Below are 19,625 nucleotides of genomic sequence, written 5' to 3' on the forward strand. Positions count from 1 at the left end.
GCTATTTAGGGGCGATATACTTGAAAACAAGTCACCAAAGTCCTATCTCCCTGGAAACATAAAACACAGAAGAATACATTTTTCCCTCGCTTACAGAAAGACATTTAACATATGCATTATATTACATGCCAAATCAATAAAAGCCTAGCAGATTTTAGAACACAGGTACTTACACTGATAAAAGAAATAAGCAACCACCCTTACTATTATTTCTGTCAAAACTTCTTGTTAATAAGTTAAACAAATGGGTTTCAGAATAAGTGAATAAAATAAAAATCTAAAAGATGGATAATGAAGTAAACAAAGCAAAGATAAAAGAAGATATTAAGAGATAATCAAATCATGCCTTATTGGCTTTTTAAATATTTAAATTAAGGAGCTGCTGAGGAATAAAAGGAATCTGCCCGAAGCTAAAAAAGCCAAGGAAACGAGAGATCAAAACTGTCTGCCGACTAGCCACCACGTAGGGTCAATGAGAATAAATTTAAACCCCTGAAAATGTCAGCATTAGGGAAACCAACTTGTGTGACTGAAATTTTCATGAAGACAGAAGCTCTGGTTCTTTACCCCATAGGGTATCCAGGATTTCTAACCAGTAGCAGCAAGAACTCAATAGCTTGCAGCAACCCCCTTGCTGAAGGGATTAAACTACTGATATGGAGAAAACTGTTCCTTTCTCTTCTCTACAATAGACACACTATAGGACAAAGCAGATAGAGGAACAGAAAAGAAATTCAATTGGGCCTCAACCCTTTCTCTAACTAGCCTACCTCCCGTTTTCCCAGTGTATTTCCAAAGTTATCCTCCTTAACTGGAAGAACATGACCTTACTAAAATTCAAAATAACTAGGAGGAATATTTTATGTTCTTAAAATTAAGTTTTCTTCTCCTACATTAGAAATAAAAAAATGTGTTCAGTAGCAGAATTAATCATTTTGAAACAGACATTTTAAAGGATGTATCTGAGACACATTTACAAAACTGAGAGGACAAAAAGAGCTACATAAGAACAAAATGCTCTCGAGGCAGCAGCAGAATGCTTATAAGCATGATAAAAAAAGTCTGCTTGAAAATCTTGGGAGTGGGGGGTGAGAGGCTGCATTTGGACATGGTTTTTAAAAGAATAGCTATCCAAAAGTTAATCCCAAACCTTAAAATAACATTTTGGATGAAGACAAGAGGGAAGAAAATCTTCAAACCTAGAACCAATAATCTATGACTGAAATGACAATCATTTTATTACAGAAAAAAGCCAATATTAATTACTTGTCCCCATATTAAGTTTTTATTCTTTATTGCCTTTCATAATCCTGTGTCACTGCCTACCTCTACACCTGCTAGCCTTTTTAGTCAAGCAACTTTTTGCAGCCCTACAATAGTCAGAATTCACATCCCATTTTGCTTCTGACTTCACGATCTAAGAGGTTTTACGAACCACAACTGAAAGCTAAGTATGCCTATCCCAAGCAGCAATGCTAGAACTAAGCATTTTATTAGCATCAGTAATACCTTCTTAATACACTGTTGAGCAACTAAGTGCACATCCTTTAATCAACTGGCCATAAATAAACCTTGTTTAAATGGGGGGGGGGGAGGCAGTTTTCTGTCCCTAGTTACCTATCAATAAAGAGGAAACATAGTATTTACATAAAATATTCAATCATTAAGCTTTTCTTTTTAGCTTTACTTAAATAGAACACGTGTTTTTATAACTAAGAAAAAGATAAGTCTGAAGTTCCCACACTGTTTCTGGATTAATAACCGGTATGGTGTCTGATGGCCTAAGGCATAAAAGCCTTGACAGTGAAACACAACTTACAGATCTCTCTGCGCAATTACAGCTGCCACAAACTTCTACCTTAGTACTTTCACCTGTCTCTCCCACCACTCCAGCTGAAGAGGAAGGGAGGCAAGCCCAGCAACAGCTTCCAAATAAATAATGACCAAACTCTCCATCAGAGAAAACACAGATGCTTATTATCCAGTTAGTACTTGCAGTACAACAAGCAAAAACGGAGGGGGAGAGACTGCTTTCCCTTTTACAAAACTGGTTTCTGCCTTTAATTTAAGGAAACTAATGCTTAATTCTCACAGTTAACAAGCAAAAAAAAAAACAACCCTCAATCAAAATTCCACCGTGAAAGGACTGCTTTCTAAAGAAAACGCCAATCTTGGTTCATCCATACAGATCTGGAACCTAATGAAATCTGACACCTTTACTCAGAAAACAAATTTGCATTGTATTATCAACTAAGACTCCATGCTCACAGATGCACTTCATTCAGCATGCAGTAACGGGTTCATTAAAGCAGCATCACTAAAATTTTTGAAAGCGATTTTGCAGGCAAAATTTTTAAAAGCCATCTCATAAGCAATAATATCCAAAAAATGCCTCGGTATTCTTCTTTCGGTAACAAACATGCCTCCTCCATCTAAAACATACAGATGTTGTGGTCAAGGTTATACAAGGAGATCTTCATTAAGTTGAGCAATTCCCATCTTGTATCACCGCTTTACCAGACACGAATGGGTGAATTCCTCATTAAAGGAACTGCAGCTGCATCGCAGTTACCCAGTGCAAATAATAGTTATTTTTAAATATACCACGAGAACGTTAATATCAAGACTTCACGCAACAGAAAATGGGGGAAGAGCAAAACAAACTCAGCTGAAGAAGGTTATCCCCTTCTCTTCTACCCTACCTTGCTTCTCCACCACCATCTCCTCCTCCCTCCCTGCAAGATCCAGGCATTCCCTGTTCTTCCACTTTTCCGGACTCCCAGTGAAGAAATCAACCATCCGCAAACATTTTTTTCCTCCTCCACCCCCTCTCTCATGAGCCGAGCATTCGGAACATCCCCACCGGCACTGCCTCCAAATTACCTAATTGTTATCATTACTGTGGTCTCCGCACCGGCTCGAAACAAAAAACAGCACGACTACACCCTCGCTGGCTATAAAAAGTAAAGGGGGGTGGGGGGGGAAGAAGACTGAAGTACAACTTACAGCGCCGAGCGAGACACAAGTTATTTAGGGAGCCGTGAGGGCGAGCCGCCGGCCGCTCCCGGGCCCGCGGGGGAGCGCGGCCGCCTCCGCCGGGGACGGGCAGCGCGAGGAGCCGCTGCCGCCGCCGCGCGGAGCCGAGGGGAGCGGGCCGCCGCCGCCTCCCTCCGTCCGCGCCTCCGCCGGGTCGCCGGCCGCGCTGCTCCCGCTCGGGGCTGCCTTACCCTGTAGAGAAAAAGACACAAAATCCGGAAAATAGCACCCGGCTCGGCTCGCTCCGGGGGAGGGGGACCCGCGCCCAAAGCGGGGCTACCGGCAAGGCGGCGAGGGGGGGGCGGCCCCGGGCAAGCGGCTAGGCACGGAACGGACGCCCCCCGCCCGGTGGAGGCGCAGGACTCCGGGACACTTTCGCCCGGACCGCCAGCCTTCCCCCTCGCCCCCGCTAACTGCGGGGCGGCGGCCCCGGCTACCGGGCAGGGGGCCGTTCCCCCCACGCACGCACACCCACCCACCCACCCACCGCCTCACTCACTCACCCCCTCGGTCAGCGGCACGGCGGCGGGAAGGAAGGGGGGACGGAGCGTAGCCCCGCCGCCCACCCCGGCTCGGTGCTCCCGCTCGCAACTCACCCAACAAAGTTGCCGCGGCGGCTGCCGGCGGACGGGCTAGGCTGTGCGCGGCTCTCCCCGCCCGCGCCCGGGATGAGCTCACCCCGCTCCGCTCCGGTCTACTCCGCTCCGCCCGCCGCCTCAGAGCTCTCGCGAGAAGGGCTGCCCCGCCGCCCGCCCGCGCTTCGGCGGTGAGGGGCGGGGGCGAGCGCCCCCCCGCCTCCTCCGCGCGTTCCTATGGCAACGGCCAAGCGCCGGGCCTAGCGGGGGGCCGCGGCCTGCGCCCGTCCCGTCGCGTCCCGCTCCGGCCACCCCTCGCCGCCTCACCCTCCGGGTCGCTGCGACACGGGAGACCGGCGGGCAGCTGCGATGCGGTGCGTGTCTGCCCCGGAGGGCGGCAGGGCGGGGGGAGACCGCGGCGGCGGCAGCCCACCGTGGGCTCAAGGCGGCCCATGGGCCGCCCGCCTCGTGGCCCGGGGTCGACGGCGGGGTACAGGACCAAGGTCGCTCATAACAGCAACCGGTATGTGTGGGGTTGGTGCCTAGACAGACTCCTTGGGGCATGCCCAATGCACCTTTCTGTTGCACCTCTCAGAACTTTCTGCATTAAAATGCTTCTCCCCGCCCCCCATTTTCATCATTGCATCCCATTCCAGCCTCCTGCCTGGAGACCTACAGGGAGATGGTCACTGTAGTTGCTGACACACCGGCAAAACCTTCTGGTGCTATACAGATAGTATATATCGAGCTCTTTTACTGCCAAATCAAATTGGATTCTCTCTCTAGATATCCACCACAGACAACAAAAAAATTAACCATGTGAGTAGGCACATGAAAAAAAATGAGCATACATCCACATCACCCCTTGTTCTGCAGGAACACTGCTCTGTTTCCAAATGGCCAACATTTTGAAGCCAATCAGCTGTGGGTAGCCCTTTCTGAATGCTCTCCTGTTTGTCGTTATCATCCTTGGCTTGACAGAACATTAACAATCTCGGTTAAACCAATGTAACTGAAGCTTCCCCTGAGCTGTCTCTGAAATTAGGACACCCCAGAAAACATCTCAGATTCGGGCTGGCCACGTTCCAGCAGCGTGCGGCATGGTGATAGCTAGAGCAACCGAGCTGTGGGGAGCAGCTGCTCCACTGCCGAGATGTTAGCTTCATCCCCATCCAGTGTCCAGGAATGTCTGGACAGCAAAGACCAACAAGAGTTACATACAGATCCAAAAGGCTCACCATGTTCTGAAGATGTTCCTAATGGATCTCTAGTACTGATTTTTAAATCCTGAGTGGATTTCCAGAGAGCAATCACTCTCTTACGGGTCCCCCAGCTTGAGGTGATGTCTCCAGCATGTGTTATGGGGTTAAGAAAACCCTCCCTATCTCAACTTGCTAAGTAGTAGGAACTTCTGGATGGGTGAAGAACAAATCCCAGTGCTGCTCTGGCATGGAAAAAAAGATAATTTGCAATCTAGAAAAACAAATAGGAACATTTTAGGTATTTAAATACCTTTATCAGTCATCTGAAAAGCTCGGCGTATTTTATGTGAGTGAAAAGTTTTTTATTGGCAGCTCTAGCCCCACTCTTACAAAGGGAAGTCCAAAGAGGCTTACAGTCCTCAGGCATATGCACACAGCAGTGCTGGATGTGACTGCGGCATCAGGGACTGTGGTGTGCCATTATTGAATTTGTCTTCATCAGAAGAATTCAGATAGTGAAGCCATGGCTTGCAAGCTCTTTAATGAGGTTAATGAGGCTAGCACATTCCCAAACCGTTTCTATGATCTTCCTTCACACACTGCTGATGTGCCAGATCATAAGATGAGGGAGATACTCAGAAGGGTCACGCAGGGAGGGAGAGGCTCCGACACCAAGCGCCAGCCCAGCCTACGTGCTATCTGAGATGAGGCTGCGGTTGGAGGCCCACACCCTTGGCTGTGGTCCAGGGCTGGAGCTGCCTCCTGCTCCCTGGGGCCCTGCCTGCCCTCTCTCCCTCAATCCTAGGTCTAAAAGGTCAACATCTGGTAGTGCAGGGGTCCTGGCGTGGGGGCTGCCGGCATGAGGAACAGCCGAGACCCTCTTCTCACCACATTCTCCCTGCGCGTGGTATCTAGAGCTGTGGTTAAGGGGGGCAGCAGCAATCAGGAGCGATGCCTGTTCTCACAGGTCTCAGGATATCCAGAACTCGTTTATTTTCTTTATGTGGAAGTACAAACATTTTGGAGCCTTTATAGTTAACCAATAATTAACTAGGTTGGGGGGTGGGGAAGAGGAGGGGAATTTAGAGTTTTCTTCCTACCTATATAAGGAAGTCATCAGGATGGCTGATCTAGTATAAGAAGGACAGAGGGGTTTTATTCCAAAATAATTACCTTGCCTCAATAGTGCACAATTAATTCCAGAACAAAAGGACTCTCTTCCTTTTGGTAGAGTTCTCACACATTGGCCCTGCTTGACGAGCTGTTACAGAATGAAGAATGCAGAGTCGGCGTTCCAGTCAATTCCCTGTGTAGACAAGCCCCAAGAACCCCAAGACTTTCTGAATGCCAACCCTCCTTCTGCCACTAATTTGCTGTGTTACCGTAGGCAAGTCACTTCATTTCTGTTTTAATATTCTCCTTTAAACAGAAAGAGAAAATGATACAGTTATTTACCTCAGAGGAGCGAGGTGAGTGTAAATTAATTAACATTTATGTTGCTCTCTGAAGGTTTGGTGTTATGAAAGGGTAAGCAGTGGGACTGTTTCTGATTAGGGCTGGCTGGAGCTCCTGGAAGCACAGAGAAAATTTGACTAAGAATCTGCACCGCCCTGAAACAGAGCACTTAATTTATTCATTGATGAACAATGAACATGTGAAAGTTTGTAGACAGCGCACCCTTCCAAGAAGCATTACAATTTGGATATACAATGCACCAGAAAAATGGATGAGGTAATTCACGTAGAGATAATTTGCCAGAGCCCAACATCAACGAGTTGCAGGATATGGAAAAATTCTGTATTTTCATTCATGGTCCCAGGAAGTCAGTATGTGCGGGGAAGGTCTTAGGGTCTTAGAGTATTTTCCGGCATTATTGGCTTGGGGGTTTTAGAGGATTGTTTTTAATATGGATCATTTCAGTGATCTGGTTTATAACACATAAACAGTTACATTGCCATAAGAAAGGCCAGTTTTGCTTTGGGGTACTGGGGGCAGGAATAAGAGGCACCTTCTTTAGTCAGCTTTGGCAGGAAAGGCAGCGTTTTGTGAACTATAAATGCTGTGTTCTTTTTTCACTCACTAACAGACCTTTTCTGACATGAAGTAGATATAAACGCTCTCTGACTTTACCAGTTATAACTCTGTGCAACTCATACAGTCAACTTTGAACTCTCTAAGGGACTTCACAGGCATTTGAAAGCAACCTTTTCTGCAGCTTACAAGAATTCACCCTGAAGTGAGTCTGTTCCATTTAATTGGCATGGGTAATTACTAATTGGGCATAAAGTATTTGAAGTCATTAAAACTCAAGATGAGAAAAACACTTTATACACTATGTCCAAGTGGTGACCAGTGACAAGTGGCGTTCCTCAGGGGTCGGTACTGGGGTCAGTGCTGTTTAACATCTTTGTTGTTGCCATGGACAGTGGGATTTATTGCATCCTCAGCAAGTTTGCCGATGACACCAAGCTGTGTGGTGCAGTTGATAAACTGGAGGGAAGGGATGCCATCCAGAGGGACCTGGACAAGTTTGAGGGGTGGGCCTGTGTGAACCTCATGAAGTTCAACAAGGCCGAGTGCAAGGTCCTGCACATGGGTCAGGGCAATCCCAAGCACAAATACAGACTAGGTGGAGAATGGCTTGAGAGCAGCTCTGAGGAGAAGGACTTAGTGGATGAGAAGCTCAGCAGCTCAGCATGACCCGGTAATGTGCACTCGCAGCCCAGAAAGCCAACTGTATCCTGGGCTGCATCAGAAGCAGCGTGGCCAACAGGTCGATGGAGGTGATTCTGCCCCTTTACTCCACTCTAGTGAGACCCCACCTGGAGTACTGCATCCAGCTCTGGAGACCCCAGGACTGGAACTGCTGCAGTGAGTCCTGAGGAGGGCCATGAAGATGATCAGAGGGGTGGAGCACCTCTCCTATGAAGACAGGCTGAAAGACTTAGGGTTGTTCAGCCTGGAGAAGAGAAGGCTCCAGAGAAACTTTGTAGTGGCCTTTCAGTACGTAAAGGGCACCTACAGGAAATGTGGGGAGGGTCTTTTTATCAGGGAGCGTAGTGATAGGACGAGGGGTTTTGGTTTTAAACTGAAAGAGGGGAGATTTGGATTAGATATTAGGAAGAAATTCTTTACTGTGGGAGTGGTGAGACACTGGAACAGGCTGCTCAGAGACGTTGTGGATGCCCCTTCCGTGGAAGTGTTCAAGGCCAGGCCGGATGGGGCTTTGAGCAGCCTGGTCTAGTGGGAGGTGTCCCTGCCCAGGGCAGGGAGGTTGGAGCTAGGTGATCTTTAAGGTCCCTTCCAACTCAAACCATTCTATGATTCTATGATTAGTTAGAAGTGTGAAAAAATGTATTTTTTACTAAATGCAAAGAAATGTTTCTGACTGTGGTATATTTAACTTAGTAGAAATATTGAAGAATTTCTCTTGAAAAGGATTTGAAAAGAAAGAAAGGATGCAGGGGCATTTGCAGCAAAGCAGCAGCATGGAAGAAACTGTGTGGGTGAGCCTGGAGGCTGGTACAAAGGGATTGTTCAAGTAGGAAGTACAAAATGAAATTATCAGTGTCAAGTATGACAGGTCAGAATTGTGACTTCTCAGCTGTACATGGGCTCACAGAGGCACCCATCCACATTGCCGTTTCCTCCTGCCAAGCCTGTCTGTCCTGCTCTGCAGTCAGTAGGCTCTTTCTCATAATTTACAAGTATCTGCGTTATTCTTATGCATTCAGTGGACTGCCAAACCACTGGAATAGAGAAGAGAGGCCCAGAAACTGTACTAATGGGAGCCACTTACTACCTAGACAGCTGTATAATCATCAGAAAAGAAATTGCGAAACACACACTCAGAACATGTCTCAAGTCTGCATTTATGGAGGCGCTAATGCACATAGACATTACTTTATGAATCAAGAAGGCTTTTCAATAGTAAAGGCACAGTTAATAACCTTGACTAATGTTAAAAAAAAAACCAAGCACATTTTATTTGGATACACATCAGGATACTTAAGAATGTTATTTTGGTGTTACCTTTTCTTTTTAATTCAATACCTGGAACAAGGACATATGTGGTTAGATCGATGCCCACTAATTCAGCATTATGTGTTAGTAGTTGTAAGCTCCTACAGGCTTAGGAGAAAGTGCAAGAAAAGTGAAGGAAAATTAGAAATTTTCCTTGTCTCAGAAGAAGATAATGCAAAAGGGACATTTTTGGAGACAGGGTTCTTCTGTTTCAAATTTTCAAGCGATGCGGTACAATGTCAGTCATAAAATCATACAAGTCAAGTATTTAAAAACAACATAAGCAGAATTCCAAAGTGCTTTTGTAGGCTGTATTTAACACAAAGCTCCCCTCACATCTTTCACCCCAAGATTAGGGGTGAAAATTCAAACACTCAAAGTAATAAATGCCAAATGCCATCTGCTTATAACTTTATTTCAGTTTTCTTGGGCACACACACTCTATAATATAAATTGCAATTACATGGTTATACAACTTCCTCCTCAGTTTCTCTGAAGCCTGGTGAATCAGAGCACAGCTCCACACCTTCCTTTCTGCACACTGTTGTCCACTGCCTGTGTTGCCAACTAGGTTGATCTAGAGCGTTCATCAGAACAGAATGTTTCACAAACCGCAACATATGCATTTTTGCCCCTTTCCTGTAAGGTGATATTATTAACCATGTTTTACAGATCAAATAGCTAGCACCTGTTTTTCCAATATGGTTAGCAAGGGATGGCTCGTCTTTTCAAGGAAGCACATCTCCCCAGGAATTCACTTGTACTTATGAATCCTGCCCATGGCAGGGGGGTTGGAACAAGATGATCTTTAAGGTCCCTTCCAACCCAAACCATTCTATGATTCTATGAATGCTTTTGCCGATCAAACCCAGGCACCCTGGAGTAAAGCTGTGGCTTTAGCGACACTTCAGGACAGCATACATAGGCACTACTAATGGAAGTAGATCTGTCTACTCCAGGCCCTGCTCCTTCTCCCTCCTGGCTGCTGGTTCCTGCCCCTGAGCTGCCCCAACCTTTGTGCTGCACAGATGTTCATGGGACTCAATGGCCAACTGACTCAGGAGACCGATGCAGCTAGAAACTAAACCAGCAGGAAGAATACCACTAGCTTGTAGCCAGATGCTCAATTGTAGCATCTGCTTACTCTGGGTAGAAGTGATTGTTGAACTTTAGCATGAGTGGCACAAAAACTTTAGTTAAAAAATTTGGTTGAAGGACTAGACTTAAAGAGAAAATTCACAGAAGCTGGAATAGAGCATGATAGGGGTGGAAGTGGTCACAATTCCGGCCCAGCTGCCCTTTTACCTTGAGACTACTGAACTTTTCCCAACCCTTCCTTTCTTAACCACCTGTTTCCCTGAGGTCTTGCTTCTTTGTGCTTCTCTGGACTGTTCTTCACTGATGGCACTCACACATTGAGTTCAAATGTAATATCTAAATTGGCATTCCTCTTCATAGCTTTGCTGAGCAGCTTGTAACTAGGGAAGGAGGTCCATTTTATTCTGCAAATGAGTGTACTATTTCAGACAAGTCAGCTGGAGGGAAGAAGTGTATGTTGGTTCTTGCTCCAAGGGTTGTTTCTATCTTTTATGAAGAACGCATTCTGGATGATAATCAGAAATAGTCCAAAGACACTGTCTCAGGACTAACTTCTATGCTCTTTCTCTGGCACCAGAAATCCTGTCTTCCTTTCTAGGAAATGGCGTAATTTCAGCAAAAGTCATGCAGAACATTCTTATCAAGAGCAGCTCACAACAGCACGCTTATGGCATGTGTCTGGGAAGTGGGAGATGTAGCTAGAGATTCATCAGGTCCAGAGAGAAATATAACCCTAATGCCCCATATCCTGGGCAAGTTTTGTCCAGGAAGAAAAGAGCAGCACCTGTTCTGCTGGCAACATCTCAAAATGAAAGAGTGACCTTTCCTTTCTACTTGTAATAAGCATTTATCTTCAGCAAAGGATTCCAGGTTCTGGGTACTAAGGAATGGAAGTATCTCCTAGTCTTATCTTGCGCTTTAATAGCAGACTCATGTAAAAAGAGAGGAAAACAAAAAACGGTATCCTTAGTGATGTCTAGTAAGTTTAAGCAGAATTCTTAAACAAACTTGAATGGCTCATTCTGAAGAAAATACAAAATAAAAAGCCTTCAGATACATTTCATTTTTGTATGTCCATAATTCAAGGTGACTATTTTCTAAACTATTTTATACACAATTAGCCTGAAATATGGTTTTCTAGCTCTCAGTTTTCTGAGCAAAATATAAAATGACACAGTTATTAACCTTTGGGAAACCTCTCCTACACACAACAGAATTAAATTCTACAGAAAACTGAATAGCATTGGGAGAAATTCCAAATGACTTACCACTCATTTGTTTGATGGATAGTTGGGCTAGCTATCACTTTTTACAGAGCTGCCAATCACTGGGAGTTCTGGGATATGTTCTGAGAACTCTCTTAGAATCACAAATTGCAGTCGCAGGCTTCCGTGGCTTAAATCGTTATGGAAGAAACAATTACTTTGCAGAGAAAGAGATAGTACTGTTTCCAAGTGAGGGTAATGTTGTGGTATCAGTGGCTTCAACTTTTCAGTAGAGTAAGTTTCTTCTTCTAATATGACATTTAAAGAGATGTTATCTGTTTGGAAATCTGCTCTGTGTGAAGATTTCTCTGCTGATGTTGAAACTCAAACTGAGATCACCATAATAGATAGAGTGGGGGAAATTGTTATATCAGTTTGTTTATTCTGCATTTGGCAACTCTCTGAATACTCAGTTTCATTCTTTCCATAGCAAAGGGTGTTAGTCATTCTGTTGTTTGTCTGAAGATTTCATATGGCAGGAGGAAGAGGGAAAACCACTTTGTAATTCTTGAAATCCAAAAACTGACGAAAAGATTCTGGAGTGTGGCTAAAACAGGAAATTATTTTCTGCACTTTTTTGAAAGGGTTAAGCCACCTATAGTTACTATGCATATTATAAAAGGCTATTTATACTCACAGGGTACATTAAGTCAACAAAGCAAGCTATGCTAAGTAGCTGTACTTGTATTTTGGTATAGCTGCTTCAGTTACTCAGCTGTACATGGCTCATGCTGGATCACCATGGGTCACTATGATTTTTCTGTAGCTCTCAGGCTTGAATCCCACCTTTTCTGTTAGGAAAAGACCTTTCCATCTTGTGTCCACTCTGTCAACACAAAGATATGGTGGTGGTCGTGGTGGGGAAATATCAGAATTTCTTCTCCCCCCGTACCCATTCCATAGGGTTTCCATAAACAGGGGGACTTTGCTTCAGCCATTACTCTTGCATCCTTAGGTTCCGGTTGGCCTTTCTAGCTCCACACGGTCTGAAAATCTCATTGCAGATTTAGAAGATTACCTGGAAGAGACTGATAAACTAACATCTCGTAAGATCACTTCTTGCAGCCCAAAACTCAATATCCACTTTCCTCTTCACTTGTTGTGTGTGCTTCAGGTGCTGTGAAGTTATCTTCCAGATATTCTGCCAAAGAAGCCTCCACTGAGTACGTTAGAACTGCAATTGCAATTCAACTTACAACTGCAATTGTAATTCAATTTAAGAGCAAACAGGAAACTGAAGTAATCTTTAAAGGATAAGCTCAGGGATCTGTAAAAGAAAAGTGCCAGGTATATACACTTTTTTGCAGTTTATAGTTCATATGAAATACATGAAAAGGGAGAATTGCAGTTTTGTCTTGTACCATAGAACTTCTTCGCCATAAGACTCCTCAGCATGCTGTAAGGTTACAAATATGTGTTGCAAGCTTTGTATTAACTAGTTTGTTGTAATAACACCTGTATTAACCTGTACCTATAGCCAGCATAATTGCAGAAAATAGGAAGTTATTTAAAGTAAATCAATGAGCATGTAAGTATGATGTATTACTTTTCAGTAATACAAGTGCACTGATATAGATTTATTTTTGCTGCTAAGGTGAAAAACAGAAGGGTTTGGCCTAGCCCAGAGCTCCTCCGTCTGCTGAATCATGGGAGCTTTGAAAGTATCCTGTGGCCTGAAAACAAAATTCTCTGGGGGGATCCTCTTGCTACTTAATAAACCTTTTCTTCTCACGGTCAAATATGCAGCCTTGCCTATCCGTCCTTGTTCAAGTTTCCCAGAAGTTTCACAAGCAGAATCAATAAAATATTTTTTTTTATTGTAAATTGTGGTTTCAGAGTACAGAAATCTGGTTTGTTGATACAAATGTTCATTCAGTGCTGAATGGTTTTTAAATTTGCCTATACAATCATACAAAAATTATTTACAGGAGGAAGCTCAAGTGTATTTGCGTAAACTTTAGATGGATGTGGCTACAGAGCTTGTTGAGTATGAATACCAGACTGGGCTTTGAGAGCCTGAGGTACCGACAACATTTCAAGACTATCAAATCATAGTGTTATTAGAACCTCAGGAAAAAAGCACACAGGAGCTTGTAAAATGGGGCCTGTCGCAATTATCTGGGGGAGGGAGCTGAGAAAAAAAAATTACCTGGAGACCCTGTTTTAAGAAAAAATCTTCTGCAATTGCCAAAGGACTAATGAACTATATCAGAATGCCAGCCAAAGCCCTGCTGCCAAACTGTGCATTTCATTTCGGTGGAAGCAGGGAATAAATGTATTTAAATGTTTTCAATTTTCAAAACTGGAAAACAATGGACTTTAAGAGTCAAAAGTTTTTAAACTGTAGAAAAGGTTATCTTCAATTTTCACTCAAGAAAAGTTAAAAGACCTACATAATGCCATACAGAACCTATTCAGCAATCAATAGGGCTATTTTGTATGTATGTATATATTCCCCTCAATTAAATTTCGTAGAAAGAGTTCATGATATTCTTAGCAGTTCTGGTCTAGAGCAGCTGCCCTGCTTGTACTTCAGGCTGTTGTCATAACTGTAGAATTCCCTGTCCCAGTTTCTGGTGAATAAATCCTTATGTTTCTCTCTCAGTTTTCTGAAAACCCTCTTGGGATTAAAATTGAAGTGTGTCTTTTTAATGAGACATCCTAGTGACATCATTGCACGCCCCATCTCCAGGCTTTACATCTCCCCTCACTTTGAATGGCCTGAAAACCTAATATTTTCAGCACTGGCTCTATAGGTATTTTGAGTTTCAACAAAATATTATCCTTCTTTTCCAAATTTCAAGCTTTTGTGTTTAAAAAAAAAAAAAAAGCTCAGGATTTCACATGCCATTTAGCAGACTAATATATGCTCCTTCAGTTGCTATGTCCCTTAAGTCACCTAATGACACAGATGGGTCTGCTGATCTATGCTGCACATGTACTGCAGGACTTCCTGTCTTGACATCTCCCTTACAAGTTTTATGATTTTTGCCTTCTTTTCCCAATTTTAATTTTTTATGGCTCATTTCTGTACCTGAAATACATGCAGAGCTTCCATTCTTGCCCAGCGAGGGAGGTATTTCAGTTAAATTTGCAGCGGTTGTTCTTCTATGACATTGTGTGGTGGACTTAGTTTCTTTTCTGTAAAAAAACATAACCTAGTTGAATCACAGTAACTATGACTCATTAATCTGAGACATCTGTTGATAACCCCTGAAGTCACTGTATTTCAACACTGCAACAATTCATAACCCTCACACGAAACAAACGGGGAATAAAAAAGTTACTAATCCATTAATGTTCTGGCCTCCTGTGATCTCTAGACTCAACAGAAATGTAGGCATATTGTAAAAATGAGGTAAGCGTTAGTTGTCTAGACATCCTGTATGTGGCCATTCTCTGTGGTAGTTGCCCTGGGGTAGTCATTAGAAAATCTGTATTTAAGCAGATTAAAGTTCCTTGTAAGTGGCGTCGTTGGCAATGCACTCCAAATTGAAGGCAATAGCTGTAAACGCAGCAGTGCACTTCTCCTAGCTTGTATTTCTTGCCTAGATACTTCAATGGCGTTTACTGAGATTGGACTTTCAAAATTACAAGAAATCAGTTTCATGTGCCAATACTTTTTGCCCCCTTTTCTAATTTGCTTTCCCCTCTTTATTTCACATCTCTATGACCTATTCGTTATAACTTATTGACAGATATCATAAAAATTCATTATTTTTCTACTGGGTCACAGCTTGAAAATTTGCTTATATTAGTAATTTTAAGCCTTGATGAGACAAATATAACAATTATGTAAAGAACAAATACCACTGCGCATATTTTTGCAAGCAATCAGATAGTTTATGATTGTACATGATCGTCACAACTGAAAATGCACATGCAATAATTTTGCAGGTTTTTCCTGCTGCAAATCCTCCAGCATTTTTTTTTTCATCTGTCTTTATTACCTCTAAGAAATAGGGAGACAAAAGTTGTTCACTGAAATCCATCACCAGCATAAAATTTGACTGACAGGGGTTTTGGAGATTTATGCTGGTTTAATAGGAATCACATTCCTGCTCTAACGTCAGAGAAACGCCTTCGGTTAGAAAACAGATATGGTTGCCGATGGAGGATTCTTTTTTGTCTGCTTTTAAATAGGTCCCTGCTGCCCTTTTAAAAATGCAAACATGCAATTAATGCAAGCACATACAGTGAAATATTCCTGACGTTATCTTCCAGATGAGACCTGTAGCGCTGTGTTCTGTGTGGATATTAAACTTCCCAAAGCTCTTCCGACTCTCTTCAGTATTTTCACAGATGTCTTTGGCTCAAATTTCCTCTCTTACATTGTATAATATTAGTTCCATATCAGTCTATACCCTTCATTTTGCAAGTGGCTGTATCGATCTAGGCCCTTTTTGTGTCAATATGCACAAACTGTCACAGCTTAATGCACATGACGGCTGGGTTCAGCAGGAGTCACTACTCGTCTGAGCCCTGGCAGGAACAGGACCGGGTTTGTACAGTGCTTTGTGGCTCTTGGCACACCTTTACCATTTACAGTAATTTCTTATTGGCAGTGGAAGGGTTTGCAGGTAAAATGGTAAAGCTATATGACACAAGTAACCTTGCTGTTGAACATACACAGAAGCCAATCTTGTTTCTGTCAGGGTATTTCATTTAAACTGTATGCAACCCTTGCCAGTCACTCCAACATCAAAGCCCAGGACCAGGCAAAAACACAACACACTTTATCTACTATTTTTTGAGACTGTTATTATCTCTTATGGCTGGTGGTTTGAAAAGTCACAATTGAAAAAAAATCAAATATTGTCATTAACTCTGCTTTTATGGATTGGCCTCATCGTCTGCGCATAGCATTCTGTGCAGCTACTGCAAAATTTGTTTTCCGTTATTTGATTTTAAGAATGCTACCTAAAGAGTAGCCACCTCTGTTGGCTGATCAAGTATCAGTTCTTGTGATAGAATATCCTCTCCCATCTCTTTCCCCACAGAACAGACAGATGCTTAACTGTAATTATTAGCAACCCCACAGAATTTAGTATTTGTCCTACAGCTCATGTGCTCAGGGTTCAAGTCACTGTATGAAGCTGCAATGGGAAGGCTCGACTTGAGGCTTGCTGACAGAGACATGTGGAGGAGCAACAATTTGTGTAATTCCTCTTTCTTTGGACTGACCAAAAAAACAAACCCGAAAAGCTTACAAACAAGGTAAAGAATGCATGCTCTAGGTGATCTTCAGAGGTCTAAGAGCAGTACTAGCAGGAATCAGCTTCTTTTCCAATGGAAACTGCTGCAACTGTTGCCATCACAGCAGACTTTTTGCTAGCTGGCCTGGTTGATTGTGTAATCTCCTCGACAGATCCTCTCAACGCTGCTTTAGCAATCAGCTAGCTGCAGGCGCTTACCATGAAGGGCCATGTTAAATCACTTGTCTTCCCTGATGAGCCTGGCTTCCCACCACTCTCAAACTCAGTCTCTCCAACATCCTGCTTTCCCAAAGCACTGCTGATGTGACGCTAGATGAGCCAATATTTGTTCATTTTGTTTAATGTTATTTCTGTTATCAAACTCCTAAAAACACAGCCGTAGCCAAGAGGATCTCATGCTTGAATTTAAGGGGCCTGATTGTCAGTCACACAAAGATGCCTCTGTGGCTCCTACAGCCTGAAAAGTGGGAATAAATGACATTACCAGAGCGCTGTAAAACGGGCAGTTCAGGGTTTACAGGAGTCACGTCTATAACGTGATCTGATGCCATGGCTTAAAACAATATGGGAAAGCAGGAAAGGGAACAGTCAGATTGGAAAATTTTGTAAGACCTAATAAGACAAAAACAACCTTCGAAGGGAGAAGCAAGACTAGCAAGTGTCCAGTTATCACAATAAAAGATGTCAATAAGCAAAGTAGTAAACTTGGATAAACAACGTTTTGAAACTGTGTATTACAACCTGGTGATAGTAAAATTTACCCAGCGATTATTCATTTGGCATCTTTGTCATGTACTATTATGCCACCAGCAAATGAGATATTCTGAATATCAGGTTGGATTAACAGAAATCCCATTCATCTTAAAGAAAACCTCTTGTGGGCATCACATTCCTGAAGAGCGGTGCTATCGGCCACAGAGGATTGTTATAAACTGTTGGAATGGGCATCGGTGTAATGTATTAGTGGAGGCTTTAAATATATCTCAGCAGGGTCTCTAAAGGAGATAGCGTTTCATTTCCTCTGCTGTTTGAATCTTCACAACTAGTGCGAGTGAGAAATCCCTCATTGGATGTTTATGCGAGGTACCTTTAAAACCTTCCACTGCATTGTGCATTTCAGCAACAACCAAAGTACACAAGCACCTCTTTGCAATGCGCTGCGTATTACGAACGTTAGCCACAGGTGTGAAGCTACGTGGCTGTCAGCTAGCTGGGAGCCCCGTTATGGAATCCACCATCACGTAAAGATATAAAAGTAGTGTCTAAGCTCGTCATTCTTCTACAAAGATGCAGCCCTGTTTACTGCGATCTCCACACCTGGCCTTGCTGTAGACTACTTTATGGTATAGCGTCCTTTGTCGTATTACAGGAACTGCAACAGAAATAGGAAACTGGAGCTCTTTGTCCAGAAACAGCCTTGCTCTCATTGCAGCACACAGGAAGGAGGCAGGAGTGAGTGTTGCCAGTAGCTCAGTTTATCCCACCATACATCTGAAATGCCCTCCTGCATCAATATTGCTGAGTGAATTACTCTTCTGAAATCAGCTTGTGCCAATTCTTTCCGCATACCTGCTTAATTCCCTTGAAACCTCTGCAGCTCAGTTCTACCTATCTTACCACCGAGCATTTCTTTTGCTGCAGACAATCCCATTGATTTCACTAGGATATCTCCTGGGATCAAACCCTCCCCGGTTTAAATAAGAATGGCAGACGCTCTCTCTAAACATCTGCTGGCTGCTGGAATGGCTCTCTGATTACAAGCAAGCAATGCCAATGAATGTAAAATTACTTATCAGACAAAAAAGAAAAAAAAAAAGAAAATATTTGAAGAGAGTTACACTAGGGTTGGGGGAAGGATGGGAAGGCGTTTTGGAGAGATCACAAAGACAACATTGTCAAAAATTGATTTGGCTTATTCAAAGTACTAACATACGTGATTGTGAGAAATTGTAAGATTTCAATTCCCCTATTCAGCTTAGAGTTTCTTTAGATTCTAATTACCACAGCTTAGAAGAAAAGAAAGCAACTAACAGAAAAAAGTGACCTTTTATGGAATCTTGGCACTTAAATCCAGTAAGGTTTGAGAGCGTTATTATAAGAGTTTATTATATAAAATAATACTAATAGCATTTTATATTAAGTAATTAGGACAAAATTCTCTTAACTGTGTCAACGGATGTCACCACTGAACCACCTTTGACCTAGAGGGCCACTTGTGATCTTGGAAAAATGTGTGCTTTGAACTGGAGAGGAGAAATATTACATTCTTATTACAAAACTGCAATGTGTCCTCAGACTTTGTGCTGAAGGTTTTGAAATGTGTGATTTAATCAGCCCTGTCACTTCATCAACATGCTGGAGGCGTGGAGCCCCTCACAAGGGTGCACCACCAGGTAAGGTGTGGACCACCAGCTTACCTGGAGCAGCTCGAATGTAACCCAGTGGTGCTGCAGGCTGGGGTTGCCTGTTTTGTGCTGTAACTAGTTCCTTGTGTCCCTGCAGGCTGCTCGGTGTTTCTCCAGGGGAGTGGAGGCAGCAGCAATAGTTGCCTCCCGTATAACGTAAGGAGGTCTTACAGAAAGCAACATGGAAACCCAATTGGTTCAGCCAGCAGTGAGGGAAAGAATAGCAAGAAAAGGAGCAAGGGAAGGCAAGGAGAAGCTGATTGTCCACTGCAGACCTGTCCCAGCATGGCTGATCTGCACTGAACTCATCCACTCTGGTTCCCAAAAGACTGTGCACTAAGTGATGCTGGTGTGAAACACAGCAAGGATGCCATCAGAAGCACAGCATGCATGAGCTAGTCCTCTTCTTCACCACCTTCCTGGGAGGGGCAGGAAAATGGGGACAGTCACAAGAATCAGCTGTATGAGTTCTACACTGTACCCTGAGAACACTACCAGTGGTCTTGCAGATGGTTTCTCCTGCCTGTGTGTTCAAACCCGTGCCCATAAAAGGATAGGAATGAGAGAAGGAATCTTACCCATGGTATCGACCTTGCAGCCTTTTCGTCAGCCCAGTGCTTTGTTGCCACATTGGCAACAGGTTTTCACCTGTAACACACAGCCAGAATAAACGCTCCTCCTGTGCGGCGAAGCTGCTGTGCCTGGCAGACACGGCTGTTACAGGGACCCAGGCTGTCGCGCACCACGGGGCTCCTCAGCCCTCACAAGACAGGACAGAGATTTCAAAGGGTTTCGAAGGGCAGTT

The 19,625-nt window shown here is 43.6% G+C and overlaps 1 protein-coding gene across 22 annotated transcripts in view; it reads right to left on the reverse strand.

Moving 5' to 3' along the window:
* SIPA1L1 (signal induced proliferation associated 1 like 1) overlaps positions 1–3,804 on the reverse strand; it is a 219,458-nt gene extending 215,654 nt beyond the window's left edge. For 4 of the 22 annotated variants that reach the window (XM_074584794.1, XM_074584793.1, XM_074584792.1 and 1 more), the window contains exon 1: positions 3,633–3,804. The gene's annotated coding sequence lies outside the window, so the exon portion shown is untranslated. Of the gene's footprint in view, positions 1–2,702; positions 2,776–3,006; positions 3,146–3,632 lie in introns of those variants that run through there. The other 18 variants (XM_074584786.1, XM_074584779.1, XM_074584773.1 and 15 more) reach the window with 11 other exon arrangements.
* Positions 3,805–19,625: the final 15,821 nt, after the last annotated feature.

Source organism: Larus michahellis, chromosome 4 (genome assembly GCF_964199755.1).
Source record: "Larus michahellis chromosome 4, bLarMic1.1, whole genome shotgun sequence".
Taxonomy (NCBI): Eukaryota; Metazoa; Chordata; class Aves; order Charadriiformes; family Laridae; genus Larus; species Larus michahellis.